At 40.5% G+C, this 27,124-nt stretch overlaps 1 protein-coding gene across 2 annotated transcripts in view; it reads left to right on the top strand.

Annotated features, from left to right (window-relative positions):
- ablim3 (actin binding LIM protein family, member 3) overlaps positions 1 to 27,124 on the top strand; it is a 337,989-nt gene that overhangs the window by 14,666 nt on the left and 296,199 nt on the right. The window lies entirely within an intron of this gene.

Below are 27,124 nucleotides of genomic sequence, written 5' to 3' on the forward strand. Positions count from 1 at the left end.
CTACTCTGTCAAGCCCCTTCAGAATCTTGTATGCTTCAATAAGATCAACCTCACATTCTACTAAACTCAATGAATAAGGACCTAACGTATTCAGCCATTCTAGATAAATCAACCCTTCATTCCAAGAACCAGCCTTGGGAAGCTCTTTTGACATGTCTTCAACACCGGTATGTCCTTCCTGAAACATGAAGACCATAAAAGAATTCAGTGCTATGGCCTCAGCAACACCATGTATAGTTGCAACTAGAGTTCCCTATTTATAAACTCTAACCCCTCGTAATAAAGGCCAAACTTCCTTGTTAATTAATTGTTGCCTCTGCATGCTGATTTTTTTTGTATGTCATGCACATGAACACTCAGACCCCTCTGCATTACTCTTTTGGAGTCTTTATATATTTAAATAATAGCTTGTCCTTTGGTTCTTCTTCGAGGAGAAAGTGAGGACTGCAGATGCTGGAGATCAGAGCTGAAAATGTATTGCTGGAAAAGCACAGCAGGTCAGGCAGCATCCAAGGAACAGGAGAATCGACGGTTCGGGCATCAGCCCTTCTTAGAAGGGCTGATGCCCGAACCGTCGATTCTCCTGTTCCTTGGATGCTGCCTGACCTGCTGTGCTTTTCCAGCAACACATTTTCAGCTTTGGTTCTTCTTACCAAAGTGCATGAGCTCATACATTCCTTCATTAAGATCCATCTGAGAAGTGTTTGCCCATTCACTTAACCAAGCTATATCCAGTTGCAGATTCCTATGTCCTCATCACAACATGTCCTCCTACCTAATATTTAAAGAAAATATTTAATACATTATACTCTACCCCTTCTTCTAAATCATTAACATAGGTGATATATAATTGAGGCCCTTAGTCTGATCCTTGTGGTAATCACTAGTTACATATTTCTAATCTGTAAAAGATCCATTAACCCTGACTCCCTGTCTTGTGTGTGTTGTCTCACCCTCAGTCTGTGATACTATATTACTCCCAGTGCTATAAACTCCTATCTTGTGCAATAATCTTTTATGTGGCGTCTTATTGAATATCTTCTGGAAATTCAAATGCACCACAGCTACCAATTGCTTTTTATCAACTCAGCTTGTTATGTCCTCAAAGAGTTCTATTAAATTTGTCAAACATGATATTCCTTGCATAAAACTATGTTGACTCTGCATTAATTGCATTAAGTTTTGCTAAATTTCCCACCATTCCTTCCTAAATAATGGACTCTGGCATTTTAGGTTAGCTGACCTCGAGTTTCCTGCATTCTGTCTCCCGAACTTCTACATTGGTTGCTTTCAAATCAGCTGGAATCCTTCCAGGATCCAAAAAGTTCTGGAATATTTCAAAAATGGCCCCACTATCCCTACAGTCACTTCCTTTAAAACTCTTGAAGTCAGCAGTTAGGTTCTAGCAATTTGTCTACACTTAGTCCCATTAGTTGTCAAATGCTTTGCTATTTGCGTTAGAAACTTATGGTGGAAGTTAGAAAATCTTTCTTCCCATTAGCACCTTGCTTATCTGATATTGTTGGGATGTTTATACTTGTATGTTTATCTTGTCCAGAACACCATGGATAAATTCTCGTTTTCTTTGAAAAAGTTATTGTGAATCTTTAATGCGTACCCAAAGGAGCAAATGAGACCTCAGTTTAATATCCCATCTAAAAGATTGTACCTCCAACAGTACAGCATTTTTTCAGACTGGTTTTTGCCATCAAGCTTCTTGTATGAGACTCAAATCCACAATCTACTGAATTGGGCAAAATTGTAATCAACTGAACCATGGCTGAAAAGCTTGGCATCATGGAAATTCAGGAATAAAATGTTCATAATTCTCCTTCAATTTATTTTAATTAGAAGAAAACAGTAAGCTGTGTCTACTTGAATTAGTAATAAATGCTCTGAGCATCCAAGTATCCAGCTAAAGTATTGAAAAGCAATATTTGCTCCATTAACATTTTAGAAGTATAAAAGCAAATATTTAACAAAATATAAATGTAGATATTGACCTTTCTGAGGTTTCTTCTTCTAGGATCCAATGTTAACAGTTCACAATATCTTAAAGAATTTATAGGCTTTACAGAGATTAATGATGATAATAAATAGTCATAAATAATCACCCAGATAATGTAGGGAAGATGTCTAGAAGTTATCATTTATATTTGGTAACATTACAAAAGCATTTTCGGCTGTGATTTGCTGAAACATAAATGTATCTGCCTTTCATATTCCATTTTGTCATCCACTGAGAAGCTTGTGTAATTGAGATTATATTAATAGGATCACAGATCATTACAGCGTACGTTCACAGGCAACTGTTTGACCTCTATTTACACATTGCTCATCTACTGCTACTGACATTAAACCTGTGGAAGATGGTATAGCTAGGCTTTAGAAGTCTGTAAACCTGTGTACACACTGAAGATGTAGGGAGCTGTCATGTGATTGTGTCATACACATAGATTTCAGACTGCGTTCAAACAATCCATCAATATGTGCAGAGCTGTCTGTAAAGTAACTGTACTCCAGTGATGAGTGGAAAAAAGCTGAGCTGTAATTATTGGAAACCAGAGCGGAAATCTGTCATAAAAAGACTTGTCAGTGGAAGTGGGAACTATGGTGCTATAAAACACTAAACACAATCCTCATATCTTGGCACTGAAGCAAATACATAAAAACAATCTCTTCCTTTAGACAATATCATTTTCCCCAGCCAATTTTCATCCTCCTCTTGAATGTGGTGAAATGTAGCGTGCTGTTATTTTACTAGCAGTTGCCAGCACCACACCCAATTATTCACTCTCTGTATGCATTGGGAGATGATTGCTGGCAATTTACTTGATGTTATAGGTCCTGCTGCCTTCTGTACTTGCCATTTAATGGCCTGCCACAATTCAAAATGGCAGCTTACCACCACCTTCTCAAGGCAACCAAGGATAAGCAATGCATGTTAGTTAGTTAGCGACACACATATCTCATGAATGAATAAGAGAAAACTTCTTTCCTTTGCAGAGAAGAACTATCAGAAGCAGGATCTTGACTGACTTTTGTCCTTTATCTGCTTGATTGGGTTTAGATAATTCAATAGAATATAGATTTGTATGTTTTAGTGACATATTGGAAAGTTCATTTCAGACAAAAGTGTTGGAATTTTAAGATTTTTAATGGTTGTTACTTCAATGGGAAACAAAATTTAGGCATTGTTGTATTGTTGGCTATTATGAAATGTGCAATTGAGAAAGAAAAACACAGAGAATATTTTTTAAATGTCTGGGAGGGTGACTCATCCCCAACTGTAAAGTTATTTTGCTGGAAAATCTCAGCAGATCTGACAACATCTGTGGAGAGAAATCAGAGTTCGCGTTTCTGGTTCAGGGACCCATCTTCAGAACTCACTGGACCCAAAACGTTAACTCTGATTCCTCTCCACAGATGATGCCAGACCTGCAGAAATTTTCCAGCAATTTATCTTCTTCTTTCAGATTTCCAGGATCCTCAGTTCTTTCATCTTTTTGCAAAGTTATTTTATTCTCTCTTTGTCGTGAAAAGAGTCAAAAGAAAAACACAGATTATTTTGAACTCCAGATTCAGCCCAGTGATGCAGAGAAGCCATCTTCTTACATTGTAGAACATCTTCTCACCATTATTGGACAAGTATCTGCATGCAAAAATGTCATTTTCATTGAATGAATTTGGTGAAAGGTTCATAAACAGATTAGCCTCAACATGGACATTTCATCAGAAGTGTTACTGTTTTGGGCTTTTGCAAGCCAGGTCATTTTGAGCAAATTTTGAAAGGTACTGATAAGTTTATAAAGGAAGATGTCATCTGTAACCTTAAATAGGGCATTGTTGTCGGCGTGTTAAACAAGATAAAAACAAGCATTTTACTTACAAAAAGCACATTTATTTTGATTTGAGAAATCCATTAATTTCAGCCAGTTAGTAGGTTTATGAGGTTTCAATAGCATACTGAGAACACTTAATATTTATGTACCAGTTAATAATAGGAAATTAGTTCTTTGTTGACAAATGCATTTTGTTCTCGGCTCAGTACCAAGAAAGAAGTGTTTTCATTTTACTCGATTCTGGACTTTAGCCACTCAGATTGTTCTAGAAGTTTATTTTCCTAAAGCAAATTCTGAGATACTGCTTAGAAAATTCAGAAAAAAAAAGAAGCTTTCTATAGCATCATTTTACATTTCTGACGTTCCCTTACTTTTGCTTCATTTATTTCCCCTCCATACAAGTCCAGTGAAAGCAATGGTGGAAAACTTGTGCATAAAACAGAGTCCACTGACAGTCAAAATTCCATCTGTGAAAAGAGCATCCCTGCAGTGCAGAAGCAGGTCATTCAGCCCATGAAATCCCCCAATCCTCCAAAGAGCATCCCATCCAGACCTACCCCTTCCCCTATGCCTGTAACTCTGCATTTCCTATAGCTATTCCACTTAACCTACACATCCCTGGACATAATTTAGCAAAGGTGGATCGGCCAATCCACATAACCTGCAACATCTTTGGACTCTGGGAGGAAACCAGAGCAGCTGGGTGAAACCCACGCAGACACGTGGAGAATGTGCAAACTCCACACAGACAGTCACCTGAGGCTGGAATCCAACCTAAGTGAGGCAGCAATGCTAACCACTGAGCCACACATCGCCCCTATGCTTGCATTCCATTCTACCAAAGGGTTTTCTGTTTCAGTACCACATTCCACTCCTTGAGATGCTTTACTCAGCTAATCTGTTGCCCAGAATTGTTTTTAGATTATTCATGATTACAATGTCAAATAGTACAATGAAACGCAACACAGATGTTCACCCACCCGCAGTTTACTGATCAGTCCTGGAAAGCTGTTAGGTATTAATTCTAATCTAGTTTCTGACCTAGTTCTAACTTCACATGTGAGAAGAAGCAGTACAAATTTGCTGCATGAAATAACTTGCACTTTAACTCTTCCCTTCTATTTATACTTAAGTGGCCATGTGCCTATTTTGTTAAATTACCTTGATGAGTATCAATTATGATTTTCTTGCAGTTTGTCTTACTTGTTTAAATAATAATGTTACTTTTGAATTGCCAGCCAAAAATAGTGGCTAATTATTCCTTGTTGTCCTTGCTTATTATTTTGAATGCATATTATGGAGTCATAGAGTCACAGAGTCCTACAGTACGGGGACAGGCCCTTTGGCCCAAACTGGTCCATTCCAACCAAAATGTACATTTACGCTAACCCTATTTCCCTGCACTTGGCCCACGTGCTTCTAAACCTTTCCTATCCATGTATTTGTCCAAATGCCCTTTAAATATTGTTAATGTACCCGCCTCAACTACTTCTGTTGTCAGGTCATTTCATATGCATACCACTCTCTGTGTAAAAAAGTTGTCCCTCAGGTTTACTTTTATTCTTTCTCCTCTAAACTTAAACTGATGCCCTCTAGTCCTCGATTCCCCAACCCTGGGAAAAAGACTGAGCACATTCACCCTATCCATGCCTCTCATGATCTAATACACTTCAATGAAATCCCCCCACAGTCTTCTGAGAAAAATGTCCCAGCTTGTGCAATCTCTCCCTATAACTCAGACCATGGAGTTTTGGCAACATCCTTTTAAATTTCTTCTGTACTCTTTGCAGTTTAGTAATATCTTTCTATAGCAAGGTGACCAAAACTGAACACAATACTCCATGTGTGGCCTCACCAATGTCCTGTACAACTGCAACATAACTTCCCAAGTTCGATACTCAATGCCCTGACTAATGAGAGCCAGTGTGCTAAAAGCCTTCTTCACCACCCTATCTACATCTGACACTTTCAGAAAACGGCACCTGAACTCCAAGGTCACACTGCACTCCTTAACGCCCTACCATTCACCATGAATCTCCTACCTTGATTTGACTTTCCAAAATTATCTATATTAAACTCCATTTACCACTTCTTGGCCCATTTCTCCAGCTGGTCAATGTCTTGCTGCAGTTTCTGACAATCTTTCCCACTGTCCACGATACCGTCTATTTTAGTGTCATCTGAAAACATATTGATCATGCTTTGTACTTTCTCCTCCAAATCATTGATAAAGATAACAACAGTAATTGGCCCAGCACCGACCCCTGAGGCACTCCATTAGTCACAGGCCTCCAGTCTGATAAGCATTCTTCCTTTATTACCCTCTGCTTCCTACCATTAAGCCAGTTGTGTATCCAATTTGCCAGCTCCCCCTGGATTTCAGGTGATCCAACCTTCCCGAGCAGCCTACCATTTGGAACCTTATCAAAGGCCTTACTGAAATCCATATAGACTACACCTACCACCCTGCCCTCATCAACCTTCCTGGTCACTTCATCAAATAACTCTAACAAATTTGTGAGGCATGATCTCCCATGCACAAAGCCATGCTGACTATTCCTAATTGAACCTTGTCTTTCAAAATGCATGTATATCCTATCTCTTAAAATCTTCTCAAGTAACTTACCTACCACAGATGTGAGGCTTACTGGTCTTTAATTGTCAGGATTTTCTTTGCAGTCCTTCTTGAGTAAGGGTACAGCATTTGCTACCGTCCAGTCTTCCGGGACCTCACCCGTGGCTAACAATGATGCAAAAATATCAGGCACAGCCCCCACAATTTCTTCTCTAGCATCTTGCAGTGTTTTTGGATATATCTGGTCAGGATCAGGAGATTTATCTACCTTCATACATTCAAATACATTCAACACCTCCTCTGTTGTAATAAGAACTGTCCCCAAGATATCATCACAGACTTCTCCAAGTTCCCAACTCTTCATGTCTTTGTCCACAGTAAACACAGAGGAGAAATATTCATTGAGGTCCTCGCCTATTTCTTACGGTTCTACACGTACATGTCCACTTTGGTCCTTGAGGAGTCCTATTGTCTCTCGAGTTATTCTTTTTCCTTTGATATACTAAAGGACCTCTTTGGATTCAGCCTCATCTTCTCAGCCAAGGCTATTTCATGCCCCCTTTTTGCCCTCCTGATTTCCTTCTTCAGTAAACTCCTGTATTGCCTTTGTACCTCCAGGGATTCCCTTGATCCCAGCTGCCTGTACCTCAGCCATGCCTCCTTTTTTCTAGTGAGAGCCTTAATGTCACTTGTCATCCAGAGTTCCTCATTCCTTCCAACCTTGCCTTTCACTTTCAAGGGAGCATATAGACTTTGACCTCTAGCTATCTCACTTTTAAAGGCTTTCCACTTGCCAGAGGTCCCTTTGCCTGCAAATAAACTACTCCATTCAACCCCTGCAAGCTCCTGTCTAATATCATCAAAATTTGCCTTGCCCCAATTTAGAACTTGAACCTGTGGACCAGTTTTGTCCCTCTCCTATTTTAATAATAATAGATCTATGGTAACTGGTCCCAAAGTGTTTCTCCCACTGTCACCTCAGTCCCCTGTCCTGCTCTATTTACCAAGAGTAGGTCGAGGTTTTGCCCGTTCCCGAGTAGGGCCTTTTATATACAGTACAACCTCGATTATCCGAACATCAATTATCCGAATTTTGGATTGTCCGAACAAAATCTCAAGGTCCCGTAAAAACGGCATTAGGCAACTCAGCATTCATTTCTCAGTTAAATGGCATTATGGCGTGTATTGCCGAATAACCGAGAAATATTTGATAACTGGCACTCAGAAATTACCGCACTCATAATTTACGATCAGATCGATTATCTGAACGATCAATAATCTGAACAAAATACTCCCCAGCCGTCTCGTTCAGATAGTCAAGGTTCTACTGTAATGCTTGAAGAAATTTTTCTGAACACACTTAAATTCCAGCCCATCTAACAAATTCCACCCCTTGACATTATGGCAGTCCCAGTCTATGTTAGGAAAATTAAAATCCCCTACTATGACAACTTTATTGCTCCTACAAGTCTCCCCAATCTCCCTGCAAATTTGTTCCTCTAATCCCTGTTGTCTATTTGGAGTCCTACAGTACAACACCAATAATGTCACCATCCCCTTCCTATTTCTTAGCTCCTCCCACAAAGCCTCATTAGACGATCCTTCAGTTATTTCATCTCTGATTACTGCTGTGATACTCACCTTAATCAAAAATGCAACACCCCCTCTCTTCTTTCCACTGCCTCTGACCCACATAAAGCACCTGTACCCTGGCACATTAAACTGCCATGTTTCTGCAATGGCTATAATATTCCAGCGCCATGTACCTATCCACGCCCTGAGTTCATTGGCCTTACCTGTCAGCCCTCTTGAATTGAAATAGATGCAATTTGATTCAGCAAGCATTCCTGATTGCCTGCCGTGTTCCAGCCTGACCTGACTCTTCACTTTACTATTTCTGTTTATTGTATCTCCTTCCTGCCTCCCTGTTATTGAGGATCTCAACCCCCTCCTAATCTCGTTTAAACCCTCCTTTGTAGCACTTACTATTTTCCCTTCTGCTCTATTACCTTTTAGATAGTGTTTTATTATTCATCAATAATCCAACAGTCCCACTTAATCTAACAGTTTTGTTTCTCAGGTCTATGTTTTTCTCCTTTTAATTTTTTTTCCAGGCTTTTTCTCACATCACGGTTCATTTTGACTCCCTGCTAGGGTGCAGTTTCACAAACACCAAGTGCCCTATTTGGCTTCATCTAAGTATTCATTATTCAGTGAACCCTGACAATATCTATCAACAGACTAGTTTGTGAATGGGAAGGAAAGACAGGTTGAGTTGACCCAGCTCTTATGCACACACATTCCTTTTTCAGATTACTGGGTGGAGTTTGGGAATGGAAGTTCTGGTTGACGTTCTTCTCATTAACACATAGAATCAAGAAAAATGATAATGTCCCTTATCCAGAATCTTAGGAGCAGCTACCTCAGCTATCAACTTGCTAACTTCATATGCCGAGTGGTTTATGTGTAATTGTGAAATTTTCTGAGCAATAGTCAAGAGATTGCCTTATTGCTTAATTGTCTTCTTTCCTTGTTATAATTCTGCATCTCAATAATATCAGCACTTTTTCACTAAACTACATATGCCTATATAGCTAAATATTTATTTTGAATGCATCTTGTACTGATAAGCCAATATTTCAGCACTTATCCTTGTTTGTGGTTCTGTTCTTCTTTCTAATCACTTGACTGGGCTTGTCATTTACCTATGCATATCAAATGGATCTTAAATTACTTTTGATGAATACTATCATGTTTAATGCAGGCAGCTCAATTCATCAGATACAAAAACAGAAATTTGCTGGAAAAGCTCAGCAGGTCTTGCAGCATCTGTGGAGAGAAATCAGAGTTAACATTTTGGATCAAGTGACACATCCCCTCAGCTTGACTGATCAGTTGTTGAAAAAAGTTATTTCCCCTGTACCAATTACATTAATAATTATTCATTGAAATCAGTTTATATGCTTGTACTTTTCATGTTGCCATATAGCATTAAAATCAAGTTAGAAATACTTAATTTTGGCTTTCATCATAAACTAAGCAGAGATTTACAAGAGAAGTTTTGAAAAGGAAGGAGAGGAAACAATTTCAAATCTTGGTGAGAGTGGGTTCCAATAAGGGAAGTTCGGTATTTAGCAGTCAAGTCAAAATAAAACTGAGAACAGAGGTAACATCTTACTGACAAAATTAGCAAGACAATTAGTGAGAGGTTTCAAAGAGGTTAATTGTGCCAAAAAATTTAAAATGGGAATTATATTCCTTCTGCAGTTTAATCATTAAAGCAGTAGGTCGTCTTAATAGAAAAGAAATGAAGTATGCAAAAGAGGTTTGGTAAAGCTTGAATAAAAACAAAACACTGGATACTGGAGACCTGAAGTAAAAACAAAGTGCTGAAGAAACCCAGCAGATGTGCCAACTTTTTGGAGAGAGAATCAGAGCTAATATTTCAACTCCAATGATTCTCCTTCAGAAGCACTTTCCTTCATATTACTGGTGAAGCTTCATGTGGCCCAGTCACATGTGACAATCAATCGTAGAACCCCAACAGTGTGGAACCAGGCCATTTGGCCCATTGAGTCCACACCAACCCTCCAAAGACCCTCCCATCCCTGTTATGCTACATTTCCCATGGCTAATCCACCTAGCCTACACATCCCTGGACACTATGAGCAATTTAGCATGGCCAAGCCATCTAACCTGCACACCGTTGGACTGTGGGAGGAAACCCACGCAGACGCAGTCAGTTGCCCTAGGCTGGAATCAAAACTGGTCCCTGGTGCTGTGAAGCAGCAGTGCTAATGACTAAGCTACCATACCATTCAAGATGACTAAAGCTATTACCTAATGGCTGATGTTTTCACCTCTTGGAGTTTGGAGCATGAACCTGTGATATTGCTAGAGAAAATGAAGACAGGAAAGATAGTTTTGCATGGCTCAAAACCATCAAAAGCATAATGAGTGAGCAAATCAACAGCTGCAGTGGTATTGTGTCATTTAACAGTGTCTTAGGAATAACTTTAGTCACATCTCAGCACATTTTACAGTGAATGTGGTTATTCTGGTGAGATCTTGTCTTCATTGACCTTTTCTATTTTACTCTAATTAATGCCAATTTCTCTGACTGCCTTCAGCCTTCCATATTAGGCATTACTGTGTGTACTGTCCTCACTTACCACCTGCTATTCATATGAGATTCCATTTCTAAGGCAGTTAACATTCTCTCCGTACTAAAGATATTTTAAATTCTTGTTCTCCTCCCAGCTGTCAAGGACTAATTTTCATTTCTGTTTCTAACTTGAGACGTGTGATAACTTACTGAAATAAGAAAATGGGCAGGTGCCACATTAGGGCATTGGTTGTGCAACTTTCTCCCTGTGGAACAATGTACAGATGAATCTAGCTAGTCATTTTTGAAGGGACCACTGGAGGCAGCACTAAAAACAGTAAAGATAGGTTTTCTGAACGATCTTTGTAGGATCAAGAGAAGAACCAGTGTCCTGTCCTGAAAATATTGGCCTATTGTTGGCTGTGTCTTCATGACCCGCCCGACTTTTGCCTAATATGCCCAGAAAGTTAAATTCAGCAACACAAGGTTCATGAAGAAGCTGCCAGACCATAGACCCCTGCACTACCTCCGCTCTCAACCAATCACCCTACTGATTGGCAAGTTAACTGTCCACACTCCAAACATTGGCCACAAACTCACCAGCACCACACTAATAGGACCCAACCATAAAAGGTGGTCATGCTGTTCATTGGTGACATTAGACAGATTGCTTCATCCATAACCGAACCCATGTGATTCCGTTGTCCTCTTCATATTTTCACCAACAGTAGTTTTAACTCTGTCATGAGGAAGTGCAAGGCAAATTGAAAAGGATTGAAGTAAACTATCTTCAAATACAATCTTACTATAATAATGCTCGATTGTCTACTGTTTAATTGATTGATATTTCAGTGTTATACATCAGCAATGTGTTGTGAAACCACTATGTCACAAGGTATATAAAAAAAATCAGATGTTCACAAACATTAACCTTTTATTTTTTGGAAAGAAAATAGAGCAAATGTAATTAAAGCTTTCCCATAGTTATACATAGATCACAGGAAGGTCAATTATAATGAATCAATGCTCTGGAACAGGTTGCACTGGATAATGTGCAACATTATGCAGGACAGGTTTAACCAGTTAAAATGTCAGTTTTGAAATTTCATGGAGGCTTTTGTACTCTGATTGTCAATTCAAAGTATTTGCAGTATTTAACTCTTTCCTACCATAATCATTCAGTAACAGCCACTATGTTCAGTCAGATCCCAGCATTTTAACTGTGCTTATAAATTCAGTAAATAGAAATTTTATTATGTTACTGTAATGCATTTGGCTCATCATATTTGCTTGTTTACAGATTAATTCACCATGCACCCAATTTTGAAACATATTTCTTAATACTCTTATTAATGTTAAAATCAGTTTGGGCCAAGAATTCCAGAGTTTGGTGTCCCTCCTAGACCAAAATAGCCTTCCTGAGATATAGTGCCTAAAACCTGTGCTCCAGGTGGGATGAGAGCAAGCTTCTGTACAATTGAATTGTCCTCGGTAATACAGCTCCTTAAGATAATAGCCAACATCCCACTAGCCTTTTTGATTATATTTTGTACCTATCCATTAGCTTTCAGTGATCTATGTACTTGTATATCCAGTATGACAGGTTAGCTGGTTCGCTCAGTTGGCTGGTTTGCAATGCAGAGTAATGCTAAATGGTGTAGTTTTAACTCCTGCACCAGCTGAAGTTACCATGAAAGACTCTCCTTCTCAACCTCTCCCCTCGTCTGAGATGTGGTGATCCTTAGGTTATTGGTTCCAGCCTGGCTGACATCACACATCTCCATGATGAATTCTATCTATCACAGCTTTGCCCACTCACTGGGCAGTATTTTATCCCCTCCCAGTAATAAGGTTGGAGGTGAGAAAGGCGTTTAATTGGAAGGGATGGTGGTGGATGGGTGTTCTGCTTATACTGAGGTTCTTACATGGACAATTAATGCCCATAGTAGGGATCCATCCTGCCCTTGCAGTATTAATACAGTTGTACATGTAACTTTCAAATCTTTCATCCAAGTTATGTATAAATATGGCAAAAAAACACTGAGGCTCCAGTACCTATCCCAAGGGAGTAGTGCATGTCTGCTTTCATCAATCACAGATAGTTACATCATTATTTCTGCTTCCTGCTTCCTAATAACACAAGATTACCTTTATATGTATGTATTTTTTTTGGTAATCTCTTCCATGGACCTTTATAGATGTAATTTGGAAATCTGTGTAGGAATTCATAGTCACTCGTCTAGCTACTAGTTTAATGACCTCAATTAAATCAAATCAAAGATAAAAGACAGAGGGTGGTGGTGGAGGGTTGTTTTTCAGACTGGAGGTCTGTGACCAGTGGAGTGCCACAAGGATCGGTGCTGGGCCCTCTACTTTTTGTCATTTACATAAATGATTTGGATGCGAGCATAAGAGGTACAGTTAGTAAGTTTGCTGATGACACCAAAATTGGAGGTGTAGTGAACAGCGAAGAGTGTACATAACTAAGGCTGTTTGTTCAAATTAATCATTGAATTTATTTTGGGAAGAAAATCATAACATCTTAGCTCTTTCCAGATGACATTTTAAATCCCACATGGGCAGATGCTGGAGATTGAATCAATAAAAATCTGGATGTAGGAGTCTAATAAGGACCATTGTTGATAGTGAAATCCTGTCTAGTTCATTGTCGTTTAAGAAAGGAAATCTGCTGTCTTTATCTGGTCGACCCTTAACAACTACAAACTCTAAAAACATCAGCTGCATTGCAGCCGTTCACGAGGCAGCTCACCACCATCTTCTCAAGGGCAACGAGGAATGTGCAAAACGTGTTGGCACAGTCAGTGATGTTCACATCCAATGAGTGAATTTCAAATAATCTACTTTAGTTTTTTTTAATTATTTAATCATCTGACTTGTGTTTAGGTTTTATATGCTAATATTTTGTTTGCTCACTCCATTACAAATAGAAATTAAAGTTGAACAAGTGTGACAATATTGTATTATTGTTTATCAATATCTGAAGTATTACATTTTCTCTGTTGTTGTGTAAAACAAAAATGTCATCTGGAAGGAGCTAAGATGTTATGATTTTCTTCCCAAAATAAATTCAATGATTAATTTGAACAAACAGCCTTCGTTATGTACACTCACAGATAACACCAATCTGTTTGCTTCAAGGTAATAGTGGAATAACTTGTGCTGTCTTCACTTAGATCCCTTGTTGTGATAGAACGATCTTTTTATTTTTATTGTGGGCAGATTCCTCAACTTATTTATGATGAAACATGATAAAATCTTTGAGCTATTGGGATCAGAACTTTTAATTAATGTGAATACTGCACACTGCTAATAAGTATTCTGTCAATACCAATTTAATAGATTAGACTCCCTAAAGTATGGGAACAGGCCCGTCAGCCCAACAACTCCACACCGACTCTTTGAAGAGTAGCCCACCCAGACCCATTCCCCTACCCTATATTTACCCTTGACTAATACACCTAACACAGTGGGCAATTTAGCATGGCCAAGTCACCTAACCTGCATATCTTTGGATAGTGGGAGGAAACTGGAGCACACCCACGCAGACACAGGGAGAACGTGCAAACTACACACAGTCACCGAGATGGAAATCAAACCCGGATCCCTGGTGTTGTGAGGCAACAGTGCTAAACACTGAACCACTGTGCCACAACAATATTTTCCATTATGGCTTTCTGCACTAGGATTGGCTTTCAGGTGTCTTTGATATCTATTACTACAGGGCTAGCATTGGAGTGCTATCGAGCGTATATACTCCATGTTTGAAGGATAAGAGTTGAACATGACTCCATCAGACTTTGGTCATCAATTCACAATTCACATTGTGGAGTATGTTGTGTAAATGGGTTTGTGAAGATTTCTAATCTATATTGTAACTTTATTTTTAAAAATGAGAAGATGTGGTTTCATATGGTCTTTGAAGGTCTTATGAGGAAAGGCTGAGAGACTTGGGTCTGTTCTCATTGGAAAGAAGAAGGCTAAGAGGGGATTTGATAGAGACATACAAGATGATCAGAGCATTAAATAGGGTAGACAGTGAAAGTCTTTTTCCTAGGATGATGATGTCAGCTTGTACGAGAGGGCATAACTACAAATTGAGGGGTGATAGATTTAAGAGGCAGGTTCTTTACGCAGAGAGTGGTAAGGGCGTGGAATGCCCTACCTGCTAATGTAGTCAACTCAGCCACATTAGGGAGATTTAACCAATCTTTAGATAAGCATATGGATGATTTTGGGATAGTATAGGGGGACGAGCTGAGAATAGTTCACAGGTCAGCGCAACATCGAGGGCCAAAGGGCACTGTATTGTTGTATATTCTATGTTCTATATAAGTATTCAAATGAAAAAACATGGTGCTGTATGCAGTTTAGCCAAAAAAAGTGTTCTGATTACTCTTTCTGAATACAAATACAACAATTGTCACAACATGACTAAACTTCTGATCACTGTCACCATCTTCATCATTTTTAAGCAAGCTACGCTGTGACACAGCTTTTGATTCATGAAATTATTATAATCAGGGAGGAGGAATAGAGTGAATCCCTTTTTACCCTTTACTAATTCAGGGAGTATTTAAATGCTGTGATTGTAAAAGAACATAAACAGATTTCTTTGAGTTTCTAAAAGAAAAGTGCAGTATTTAACATACTTAACCCAGTTGAAGTGGAAATATTTTCAGAAATGCTCCAATCTTCAAGCATACACATAATTGAAGTTCATACACGAGTGGAAGGATAAATTAATCAGGCTTCTTAGAGTGAGATAAAAGTCAAAGATTATATGGGTGCAGTAAATTGATGGCTTGGATGCTTCCAGGCTCAGCTCACAAGTCTCTCAGGATTTGCTGCCAATTCAATTGAAAGATGTTGATAATCAATTGTCTTGTTTTCTGGAGACAGCAGCTGTTAGGTTGATGTTTTTTTTAACAAACTCAGGCGTAATACAGTAGACAGGTTTTGAACTTGAAAGACTAGTGAAGAAATAGGGAGGATGTCCTCAGATCCTCCTGTGCTGTTGGTTTCCAGGATGGCTCGGTTCTCCCCAGTTTTTCGAAGTAGTGAGATTTGTTATTGGAAGTCAATTCTGATCATGTTGATTTGAAGTCAGAGGCCATTCTCTACACAATGGGGAATGCATGGTGGCTGCTCACACCTGCTGATGATAAACTGTTTTTCTTCAAATCTCTTTGTGAGTATCAAACTCAGAGACAGTGAGTCTGGGAATCCAATGATTGCACATTTTGGTATGCAGATAGTGTGAGATGTAAATTCCACAAGTGGTTGTGTCTGCAGTATGTATAGTATTGGGAGTGCTCCTCAGCCATGATTAGTTAAAAAAAATTCTCGAGACTTGAGATAATTCTGAGTCTGTATAGAAATGACAAAAGTCACCTGACTCTTATGCTACCTTAGCAACTGGTATTTTAAACTTGGTGATTTTCAGCAATAAGATTCCACCATTTTCCTTTCTGCTGCTGCTTCAGTCATGAGGAGGTGATTGCCTAGTGGTATTATGACTGGACTATTAATCTACTGACCCAAAGAAAGTTAGAATTTTATTAGAATCCCAACAGTGTGGAAACAGGCCCTTTGGCACAACAACCCTCTGAACAGTATTCGACCCAAACCTATTCTCCTACTCTATCCCTTACTAATACCCCTAACGTACGCATCCCCGAATACTGTGGGCAATTTAACATGGCCAATTCACCTAACCTGTACATCTTTGCATTGTGGGAGGAAACTAGAGCACACCCATGTAGACACAGGGAGAATGTGCAAACCTCATACAGACAGTCGTTCAAGGCTGGAATCAAACCTGGGTCCCTGGTGCTGTGAGGTAGCAGTGCTAACCACTGAGCCGCCATGCTGCCTTATTCTGGGACACAGGTTTGAATGTCAACATGGCAGATGGGGAAATCGAATTGAGTAAAAGTTTGGAATTAAGAGTCTAATTATGACTATGAAACCATTGTCTATTATCAGAAAATCCCATCTGATTCACTAATGTTGGGAAGGAAATCTGCCATCCTTACCTGGTCTGGCTTATATGTGACTCCAGAACCACACCAATGTGGTTGACACTTTACTGCATTCTGGGGCAATTAGGGCCAATAAATGCCAGACTGGCCAGTCTGGAAAGACCAAGTTGTGTATGAATAGAAAATTACAGCTAACACTGCATCAGATATATTTAAGTGAGGCACAGCCCACTAAATTGATTGACATCATCATATTCACTACCACATGCCCAAACTACTTTCACAATCTTTGTATCAGAAACGTATAAAATACAGCTGTTCTAATCAGGATCTGTTCCTGATATGTTTTAATTGTAATTTCAGAACAACTTAAGAATTGTAGAATCCTTGCAATGTGGAAACAGGCTCTTCAGCCCAACAAGAACACACCACCCTTCTGAACAGCAACTGACCCAGACCCATTCCCCTACCCTATTATTCTACATTTGCTCCTGACTAATGCACCTAACTTACACATTCCTGAACACTATGGGCAATTTAGCATGGCCAATTCACCTAACCTGTACATCTTTGGACTGTGGGAGGAAACCCACGCAGACGCAGGGCAAATGTGCAAACTCCACACAGACAGTCGCCCGAGTCTAGAATCAAACTGGGTCCCTAGCGCTGTGAGGCAGCAGTGCTAACCACTGAGCCATTGTGTTACATTCAACTTGCTTTTATTTGTATAATTACTAGATAATGCCCTGCCCCTTTCCTCAAATATTCTATAACTGTTGATCTGTTAAAAGGTTTACTGTTGAGGCTTCATTCAGCTCCACCCAGTCTATCAATGCCACACAGTCTTTGGGATTGTAACAGCAGTAACAGTCTAGCATGTAGTCCAAGTGGAGACAGACATGATATGCCTGGCTCCCGACTGTCTTTGCCATAATGACTAACTGTTCAACTCAAGTTGTGCCTGTTGATAAACTATATCTCATGTGAGACAAGTGCCTATTTGCAATAAGATGGAGTAGTGATTATCCTTTACCACAGCTATGTGGATAGGAGCTTAGAGTCAGTATAAGAAGGTGGATTGATGGCAGAATCAATTCCAACTACAAGCTATCAGTAGATGGTACTACAATGTACAACAGTAACCTAGCTGGCTTCCTATTTAATATTAAAATATACATAGCTTTAATATAATTTTGAGAGGGCCTACTCTTTCCCTAGCTACCCTCTTGTTCCTAATATACGTATAAAATACTTAGGGATTCTCCTCAACCCTGCTGGCCGAGGGCAATTCATAGCCCCTTTTAGCCCTCCTAATTCCCCATTTGAGTTCCTTTCTACTTTATCTTATCCTTCAAGGACTTTGCCTGTTTTAGGTTGCCTAAGCCTTAGGTATGCCTTCTTTTTTTGACTGAGCTGATAATTTCCCCTGTCATTCAATGTTCCTGAAACATGCCATTCCTGTCCTTCATTTTCACAGGAATATGCCTCTCCTGCACTCTAATCAACTGCTCCTTAAAAGAATCCAACTTCAGATATGAATTTACCCTCAAACAGCCACCTCCGATCCATATTCTCCAGTTCCTGCCTAGTACAGTTATTGTTTGCTTTCCCTCAATTTAACACCTTCATCCAAGGTCCACTGTTACCTTTATCCATAAATATCTGAAAACTTATGGAATTATGGCCACTATTATCAAAATGCTCCCCTACTGAAAATTTGATCACCTGGTCAGATTTATTTCTCAAAACCAGCTCCAGAATGGCCCTTTCCCTCATTGGACTATTCACATAATGTTATAAAATCTCTTGGACACACCTAACAGATTACTACCAATCCAAAACTCCAGCACTAAGTAAGTCCATGACGATATGGGGGATGTGAAAATCACCCACCAATAACCCTGTTATTTTCACACCTTTCCAGAATCTGACTACATATCTCTTCCTCTATCTCTGGCTGGCTGCAGGGAGGTATGTAGTACAATCCCAAAATTGTGATTGCACTCTTCCAATGCCTCACTGCAAGATCCCTCCAGGGTGTCCTGCACCAATACAGCTATGATATGTTCCCTAAGTAGTAATGCAACTCCCCCACCTCTTTTGCTTCCTCCCTGCCCTGTCTAAAATATTGATCTCCTGGAACATTAAGCTGCCAATCTCTTGTTAGTCTATGAGCAATATTTTAAGTTTAGGTGCTGTTTTAAACAGTCCACACTATGAATAGCAAATGGAAGCACTGGAGTAAGACTGAGTCAGATGGATAATTTAAGAGAAAACACCGAGTTGTTTATCTGAGCAATGAGCTACTAACATAGGTGATTGCACATTCAGGGATTGTATAGGAATATGTCAGCATTGTCTTGCCACTGAAGATGTCAATTGTATTGTGATGAAAGTTCATAATATATTATTGCTAGTTGCAAACTTAGGTTCTAAAGTGGATTAAAATCATTCTATTTCAGCCTTGTGATTAACAACTTATGATTTTTATTCACCCCCACATTAATTGCTGCGACTGTGCCTTAAATGCTGGAATCACTCTCCAAATCTCTCATTCACCACACTTAAAGGAATGATATCAATATAAGATGTTGTTAATGTTGAGGTGAGCCTACAGTCTCCCAAATTAATTTCACGAATCAATGAAACTGGAAATAGTTTGCAGCACCGAATGTTTCATTCCCTCCATTCACACCACCAGTTTTGTGGTCCTGTATTACACTTACTATCTTATACCCCACCATCTGGAAAATCAGGTGGGAGTCATATTCATAGAGTCATACAGCACAGAAACACACCCTTCGGTGCAACTAGTCCATGCCAACCATGTTCCCAAACTAAACTAATCCCACTTGCCTGCATTTGGTCTATATCCCTCCAAACCTTCTCTATTCATGTACTTATCCAAATGTCTTCTTAAATGTTGTAATTGTACCTACATCCATCACTTCCTCTGGCTTTCATACCACACACAAACCACTCTGTGAAAAAAAAACTTACTTCTCGTGTCCTTTTTAAAGCTGTTTCCTCTCACCTTAAAAATAGTTTTGAACTCCCCTATCCGAGGAAAAAGACATCTGCCACTCACCTTACCTGTACCATGGTTTTCAAAACCTCTATCAGGTCACCCCTCAACCTCCTACGTTCCTATCCGGCCTATTTTTATAACTCACTCCTTTCCCAGCAACATCCTGATAAATCTTTTCTGAACCCTCTCCAATTTAATAACATTCTTGCTAAAGCAGGGGGACCAGAACAAATACTCACCAACATCCTTTTCAACCTCAAACTGATGTTCCAACTCCTATACTCAAAAGTTATTCAAGTTCCTCTCACCCCATGTCAATTAAGCCAGTAAGATGCTCCATATTTCAGACAGTAGCTTCTACCTGCAATTCCTAATCCAACCAGGCACATGGAGGTGTTAAAAATGGCAAAAATTAGATGGAACTGTTTTTCCACTCCCCTTTTACAGTCTAAATGCATCTACATCCATTTGTAGGTGCAACCTTCACATATCAGATGCCAAAATCAGAATCATTCTGTTTTGTAAAACATCACAATAGTCTTTGCAGGCTCACTATGAAAGGAACCACTCCTACATTCCAAAACATGCAGTTCATACAATGGTTCTTAACCACTCCCTCCTACCTATTTATTTACAGCAATTTACAAAATAAGGTACATTATTTTAATCAAATATTATATCATTTTGCTGTAAATAAGATAATTGTATAAATATATTGACCTTTCTTCCTGATGTTTAAAATGAAATACCATTGAGATTGGCAGATAGCAAGTAACTACACACCTTTCTACTAGACAGCTGTATAGCAAAGCACTCCAAATATCAAACATTTCATTGTACATTCATATTTTAAAGCTGTTGCGAAGATAAAAATTTGCAATTCAAATTGTGCTGCATTGTGTTCTATTGAAAGTTTAGAAATTCTGCATTCATTTTATATTTATGTATTTTTAACAAGTAAAACCCTAACCAAATACTTGTGAAAGACATTATTACAAGAACATGTGTCAGCTAAAGTACTGACAACACTTTGCACAATTATTTCTTATACCAATTCCTAATGCTCATTTTTATCCCCTTCAGACTTAACCATTTCAATTACCCATTAACCTTGTACTTGCCACCTCTCAGCCAATTGGCCCATCTGATCAAGATTCTGTTGTAATCTGAGGAAACCTTCTTCGCTGTCCACTACACCTCCAATTTTGGTGTCGTCTGTAAACCTACTAACTATAACTAACCATTTGCCGAGAGGTGCGAAGGAGGAGCAAAGGACTTCTGGGAAGGTTTTAAATGGGTGAGTTAGGGAACTTGAGCTGGAGCTGGATGAACTACAGATCATCCGGGAGGCTGAGGCGGAAATTGAGAGGATGTACAAGGAGGTGGTCACTCCCCAGACACAGGATAAAGACAGCTGGGTTACCATCAGGGGGAGGAAAGGGAACCGACTGTCAGATCAGGGATCCCCTGTGGCCGTTCCCCTCAGCCATAAGTATACCATTTTGGATACTGCTGGTGGGGACAGCCTACCAGGGGAAAGCCATAGTTGTCAGGTCTCTGGCACTGAGCCTGGCACTGTGGCTCAGAAGCAAAGGGGGAAAATAGAAAAGCGCTAGTGGTAGGGGTCTCAATAGTTAGATGGACTGACAGGAGATTTTGTGGGCAGGAATGGGACTCCCGGAAGGTATGTTGCCTCCCCGGTGCCATAAGTCGCTGATTGGCTTTACAGGATTCTGAAGGGGGAAGTGAGCAGCCAGAAATTGTGGTACATATTGGCACAAATGATATAGCCAGGAAAGAGATTGAGAATCAGAAAACTGACTACAGAGAGTTAGGTTGGAAACTGAAGAGCAGGACGAGTAGAGCAGTGAGCTCAGGTTTACTACCGGTGCCACGAGATAGTGAGATGAGGAACAGTCAGCGAATGCAGCTTAACACGTGGCTGCGAGGCTGGTGCAGGAGGGAGGGCTTCAGATATCTAAACCACTGGGATACCTTCTGGGGAAGGTGGGACCTGTACATGAAGGATGGGTTGCACCTGAACTGGAGGGGCACAAATGTCCTGGGTGGGAGATTAGCTCGTGTGATTCGGGAGGGTTTAAACTAGTTTGGCGGGGGGGGTGGGGGGGTGGGAATCAGAACCACACGTCTGAGAGGGGGTCAGTTGCAAACGGGACAGTGCCAGGATATATTGAATCTATCAGGAAGGTTTCTCACGCAATGAAACAAAGGGATCGGTTAAAGTGTGTCTGCTTTAATGCAAGGAGTGTCTGAAATAAGAGTGACGAACTTAGAGCATGGATCAGTACTTGGAGCTACAATGTTTTGGCCATAACAGAGATGGGGTTTCACAGGGGCAGGAATGGTTGCTTGATGTTCCAGGGTTTAGAATGTTTAAAAAGAACTGGGAGGGTGGAAAAAAGAGGAGGGGGTGTAGCATTGCTAATCAGAGAGTGCATCACAGCTACAGAAACGAAGGTTGTTGAGGGAGGTTTGTCTACTGAGTTAGTATGGGTGGAAGTTAGGAACAGTAAGGGAACAGCCACTAAATTGGGGGTTTTCTACAGACCACCTAATAGCAGTAGAGAGATTGACGATCTCGTAGGCGAGCAGTTTCTGGAAAAATGCAGAAGTAACAGGGTTGTTGTTATAGGCAATTTCAACTTTCCCAATATCGACTGGAACTTCCTAAGTGCAGATGGTTTGGATGGAGCTGTTTTTGTCAGGTGTGTTCAGGAGGGTTTCTTTACCCAGTATGTAGACAGACCAATGAGGGGAGAGGCCATTTTGGATTTGGTGCTCGGCAACGAGCCAGGACAGGTGTTAGATCTCCTGGTGGGAGAGCACTTTGTTGAAAGTGATCACAACTGCCTCCTGTTTACCATAGCCTTGGAGAGTGAAAGGAGCAGTTACAGAGGGAAGATATTTAATTGGGGAAAAGGAAATTATGATGCCATCAGACAAGAGTTGGGAAGTACAGACTGGGAGCAATTGTTCCACAGAAAGGGTACAGCAGACATGTGGAAACTATTTAAGGAGCAGTTGTTGCGAGTGATATACGAATTTGTTCCTCTGAGACAGGTAAGAAGGGGTAAGATTAAGGAACCTTGGATGACGAGAACAGAGGAACTTCTTGTCAAAAAGAAGAAGGCAGCTTACGTAAGGTGGAGGAAGCAAGGACCTAGCACAGCCTCAGAGGATTACAGGCTTGCTAGAAAGGAGCTCAGAAATGAACTGAGGAGAGCCAGGAGGGGCACGAAAAAGGTTTGGCAAGAAGGATTAGGGAGATCCCAAAGGCATTTTACTCATACGTGAGGAATAAGAGAATGATCAGGGAGAAGGTCGGGCTGATCAGGAATAGCAGAGGGAACTTGTTTGTGGTGTCTGAGCAGATAGAGGAAGCCCTAAATGAGTTTTTTGCTTCGGTTTTCACCAAGGAAAGGGAACTTGTTGGAAATGAAAACTTAGAGGAGCTGGGATACAGTCTTGACCAGAAATTGTGGAAAACATTAAGGTTGATAAGTCCCCGGGGCCAGACCAGATTTATCCTAGGCTGCTCCGGGAATTGAGAAAGGAGGTTGCTAAGCTGCTGGCGAGGATATTTGCCTCCTCACTCTCCACAGGAGTCATACCGGAAAATTGGAAGGAGGCGAATGTTGTTCCTCTTTTCAAGAAGGGTAATAGGGAAAGCCCTGGCAATTACAGACCAGTCATTCTTACATCTGTGGTCAGCAAAGTTTTGGAAAGAGTTTTGAGGGATAGGATTTATGACTATTTGGCAAAGCGTAGTGTGATTAAAGGCAATCAGCATGGCTTTGTGAGGGGCAGGTCATGCCTCACAGATCTTATTGAGTTCTTTGAGAAGGTGACAAGACAGGTCGACAACAGTCGAACAGTGGTTGTAGTGTATATGGATTTCAGCAAGGTATTTGATAAGGTTCCCCATGGTAGGCTCATTCATAAAGTCAGGAGGTATGGGACACAGGGAGATTTGGCTATCTGGATTCAGAATTGGCTGGCTGACAGAAGACAGAGAGTGGTTGTAGATGGAAAGTATTCTGCCTGGAGGTCAGTGTTGAGTGGGGTCCCACAGGGCTCTGTTCTTGGGCCTCTGCTCTTTGTAGTTTTCATAAATGACTTGGATGAGGAGGTTGAGGGGTGGGTTAGTAAATTTGCAAATGACACAAAGGTTGGACGTGTCATCGATAGTATAGAGGTCTACTGTGGCTGCATCACAACGTAGACAGGATGCAGAGCTGGGCTGAGAAATGGCAGATGGAATTCAACCTGGATAAATGCGAAGTGATGCATTTTGAAAGGATGAACTCGAATGCTGAATATAGGATTAAAGACAGGATTCTTGACAGTGTGGAGGAACAGAGGGATCTGTGTGTGCAAGTACATAGATCCCACAAAGTTGTACCCAAGTGGATAGAGTTGTTAAGAAAGCAAATGGTGTTTTGGCTTTCATTAACTGGGGTATTGTGTTTAAGAGCCGCGAGGTTTTGCTGCAGCTCCATAAGTCTCTGGTGAGACCACAATTGGAATATTGTGTCCAGTTCTGGTCGCCCTACTATAGGAAATGTACAGATGCTTTGGAGAGGGTGCAAACAAAGTTTACCAGGATGCTGCCTGGACTGGAGGGCTTGCCTTATGAAGAATGGACCTTTCTCTCTGGAGAGAAGGAGGAAGAGAGGAGACCTGATCGAGGTGTACAAAATAATGAGTGGAATAGATAGAGTGAATAGCCAGACACTTTTCCCCAGGGCAGGTTTGACTGGTACGAGGGGTCATAGTTTGAAGATATTAGGAGGAAGGTATAAAGGAGACGTCAGAGGTAGGTTCTTTACGCAGAGAGTTGTGAATGCATGGAATGCATTGCCAGCTGTGGTGGTGGAAGCAGAGTCATTGGGAACATTTAAGTGACTGCTGGACATGCACATGGATAGTAGTGCGTTGAGGGGTGTGTAGGTTAAGTTACTATATTTTACATTAGGATTAACCCTCGGTACAACATCATGGGCCAAAGGGCCTGTTCTGTGCTGTACTTTTCTATGCTCTGTGTTCTATGTTCTATCCCTCTTATGTCCACATCCAAATCATTTATATAAATGACAAAAAGTAGTGGACCCAGCACCAATCTTTATGGCACTCCACTAGTCACAGGCCTCCAGTCTGAAAAGCAACCCTCCACCACCACCCTCTGTCTTCCACCTTTGAGCCAGTTCTGTATTCACAGAGTTAGTTCTCCCTGTATTCCATGAGACCTAACCTTGCTAATCAGTCTCCCATGGGAAAACTTGTCGAAAGCCTTACTGAAGTCCATATAGATCACGTCCACTGCTCTGCCCTCATCAATCCTCTTTGTTACTTTTTGAAAAAACTTAATCAAGTTTGTGAGACATGATTTCCCACGCACTAAGCCATGTTGACTATTCCTAATCAGTCCTTGCCGTTCCAAATACATGTACATCCTGACCCTCAGGATTCCCTCCAACAACTTGCCCACCACTGACATCAGGCTCACTTGTCTATAGTTCCTTGGCTTGTCCTTACCACCTTTCTTAAATATGGCACCACGTTAGCCAACCTCCAGTCTTCCGTTACCTCATCTGTGACCATAGATACAAATCCCGTCAGGCATTTAGTTTTGGCCTACATTGGGATCCATGTATTAAGTCACCTGGCTCCTGAGATCTTGAATTTCAACTTTAAAACAGGCCTTCACTCCTCCTTTAAGGCAGTCCTTAAAATCTTCCTGTAAGATGAACTGCTCCATTTCCCACTGTGGGACTTTTAGCACAAAAATCAAGAATGATACTTCAGTGTAGTACTGAAGGAGTATGTACTTTTTGGAGTTGCTGTCTTTGAATACAATGTTTGAGCAAAGCCCCATTTGCTCTTTTATGTAAGTATAAATGATTTTGTGGCACCATTTAGAAGGAGAGTAGTGTATTCCCTGTAGCATATAGTGAAGGAAAGAAAGTCCAATATCAGAATCCCTACAGCATGGAAACAGGCCATTAGGCCCAACAAGTCCACACCAACCCTCCAAAGAGTAACCCACCCAGGCCCATTCCCCTACACTATTACTCTAAGTTTACCCCTGACTAATTCACCCAACCTACACATCCCTGAGCATTATGGATAATTTATCATGGCCAATTCACTTAAACGGCACATCTTTGGATTGCTGGAAGGAAGCAGAGCACCTAGAGGAAACCCATGCCACGTGGGGAGAATATGAAACTCTATACAGACAGTTGCTCAAGGCAGGAAGGGAACGCAGGTCCCTGGCACTGTGAGGCCACTGAGCCACCATGCTGCTGTTTTGTGCTTGTTCTTAACTAGCAAATAAAAAGGAAGCACAGCATTTTACTAATGTCTTCCCGGGTAACGGTGCAGAAGTTCATCAGGGGGTTGGCACAGTGGCAGGAATCCAGGTTCAATTCTGGCTTCGGGCAATTGAATGTGCGGAGTTTGCATATTCTTCCCGTGTCTGCATGGGTTTCCTCCAGGTGCTCCACTTTCCTCCCACAGTCAAATGTGTTCAGATGAGGTGAATTGGCCATGTTAAATTGCCCATAGTGTTCAGCGATGTTTAGGTTAGGTGCATTTTTCAGGGGAAATGTAGAGTAATAGGACAGGGGAATGGATATGGGCGGGTTACTCTTTGGAGGGTCAGTGTGGACTTGTTGGGCCAAATGGCCTGTTTCCAAACTGTAGGGATTTTATGATTCTATGTGAGTGATAATTAACTGAGTTAGTCGTGCATAGCATAAGTGATGTAGAGTATTGGCTTCCATTAGGTTTACAGTATAAAAGTAGACTCAAAAAGGAAGTGACATTCTAGTGTGGTTAGTTTGGATCAGTAATTTATTGATCTCTCAACTACCTACAATGTTATTTTGCCTTATTACAGGACCCATTGTAATTCCTGTTAATGAGTGACAGAATCCTCTGGTTTTGGATTAGTGGTGCTGGAAAAGCACAGCAGTTCAGGCAACATCCAAGGAGCACTAAAATCGACGATTCGGGCAAAAGCCCTTCATCAGGAATACAGGCTTTTACATGAAGAGTACTTCAAATCCAGATATTGGAAAACTGGACATTGTTTTGTGCACATTTAAATGAATCTTTACTGACTTAGCCCAGCACAGAAAAGCTTGGGGTTATAACAAATAAATTTGGAGAGTTTTTGATTAGTTTTAGAAAGTTGCTGAGTAACTTTGGTGAGATGACAAGATCACTGAAAGAACCTGCTAATTTTTAAATTATCTCTTAGTCGTGATAAACAGATGCAATTAGCAGACACTCACAATGGTGATTGATTAACCCTGGGACATAGCCAATTCTGAAACGTGATGTTTTCAAAACCAATGCAATAGATCATGGAGACACAAGTTGCACAGAATGCAAACTGTGTTTAAAATGCTAAGTTTCTTTATGATTGTTGTAGTTATTTTGTCTGAATCACACTGAGAAAAGAATTGGCAATAGCAAGTGGAAGGTCAAAACCTTGTTAGGTTAAATTTTTTATAAGATTAAAGGTATTTATAATTTGCTGAAAAT

The sequence above is a fragment of the Chiloscyllium punctatum genome, chromosome 20 (assembly GCF_047496795.1).
Source record: "Chiloscyllium punctatum isolate Juve2018m chromosome 20, sChiPun1.3, whole genome shotgun sequence".
NCBI classification, from domain to species: domain Eukaryota; kingdom Metazoa; phylum Chordata; class Chondrichthyes; order Orectolobiformes; family Hemiscylliidae; genus Chiloscyllium; species Chiloscyllium punctatum.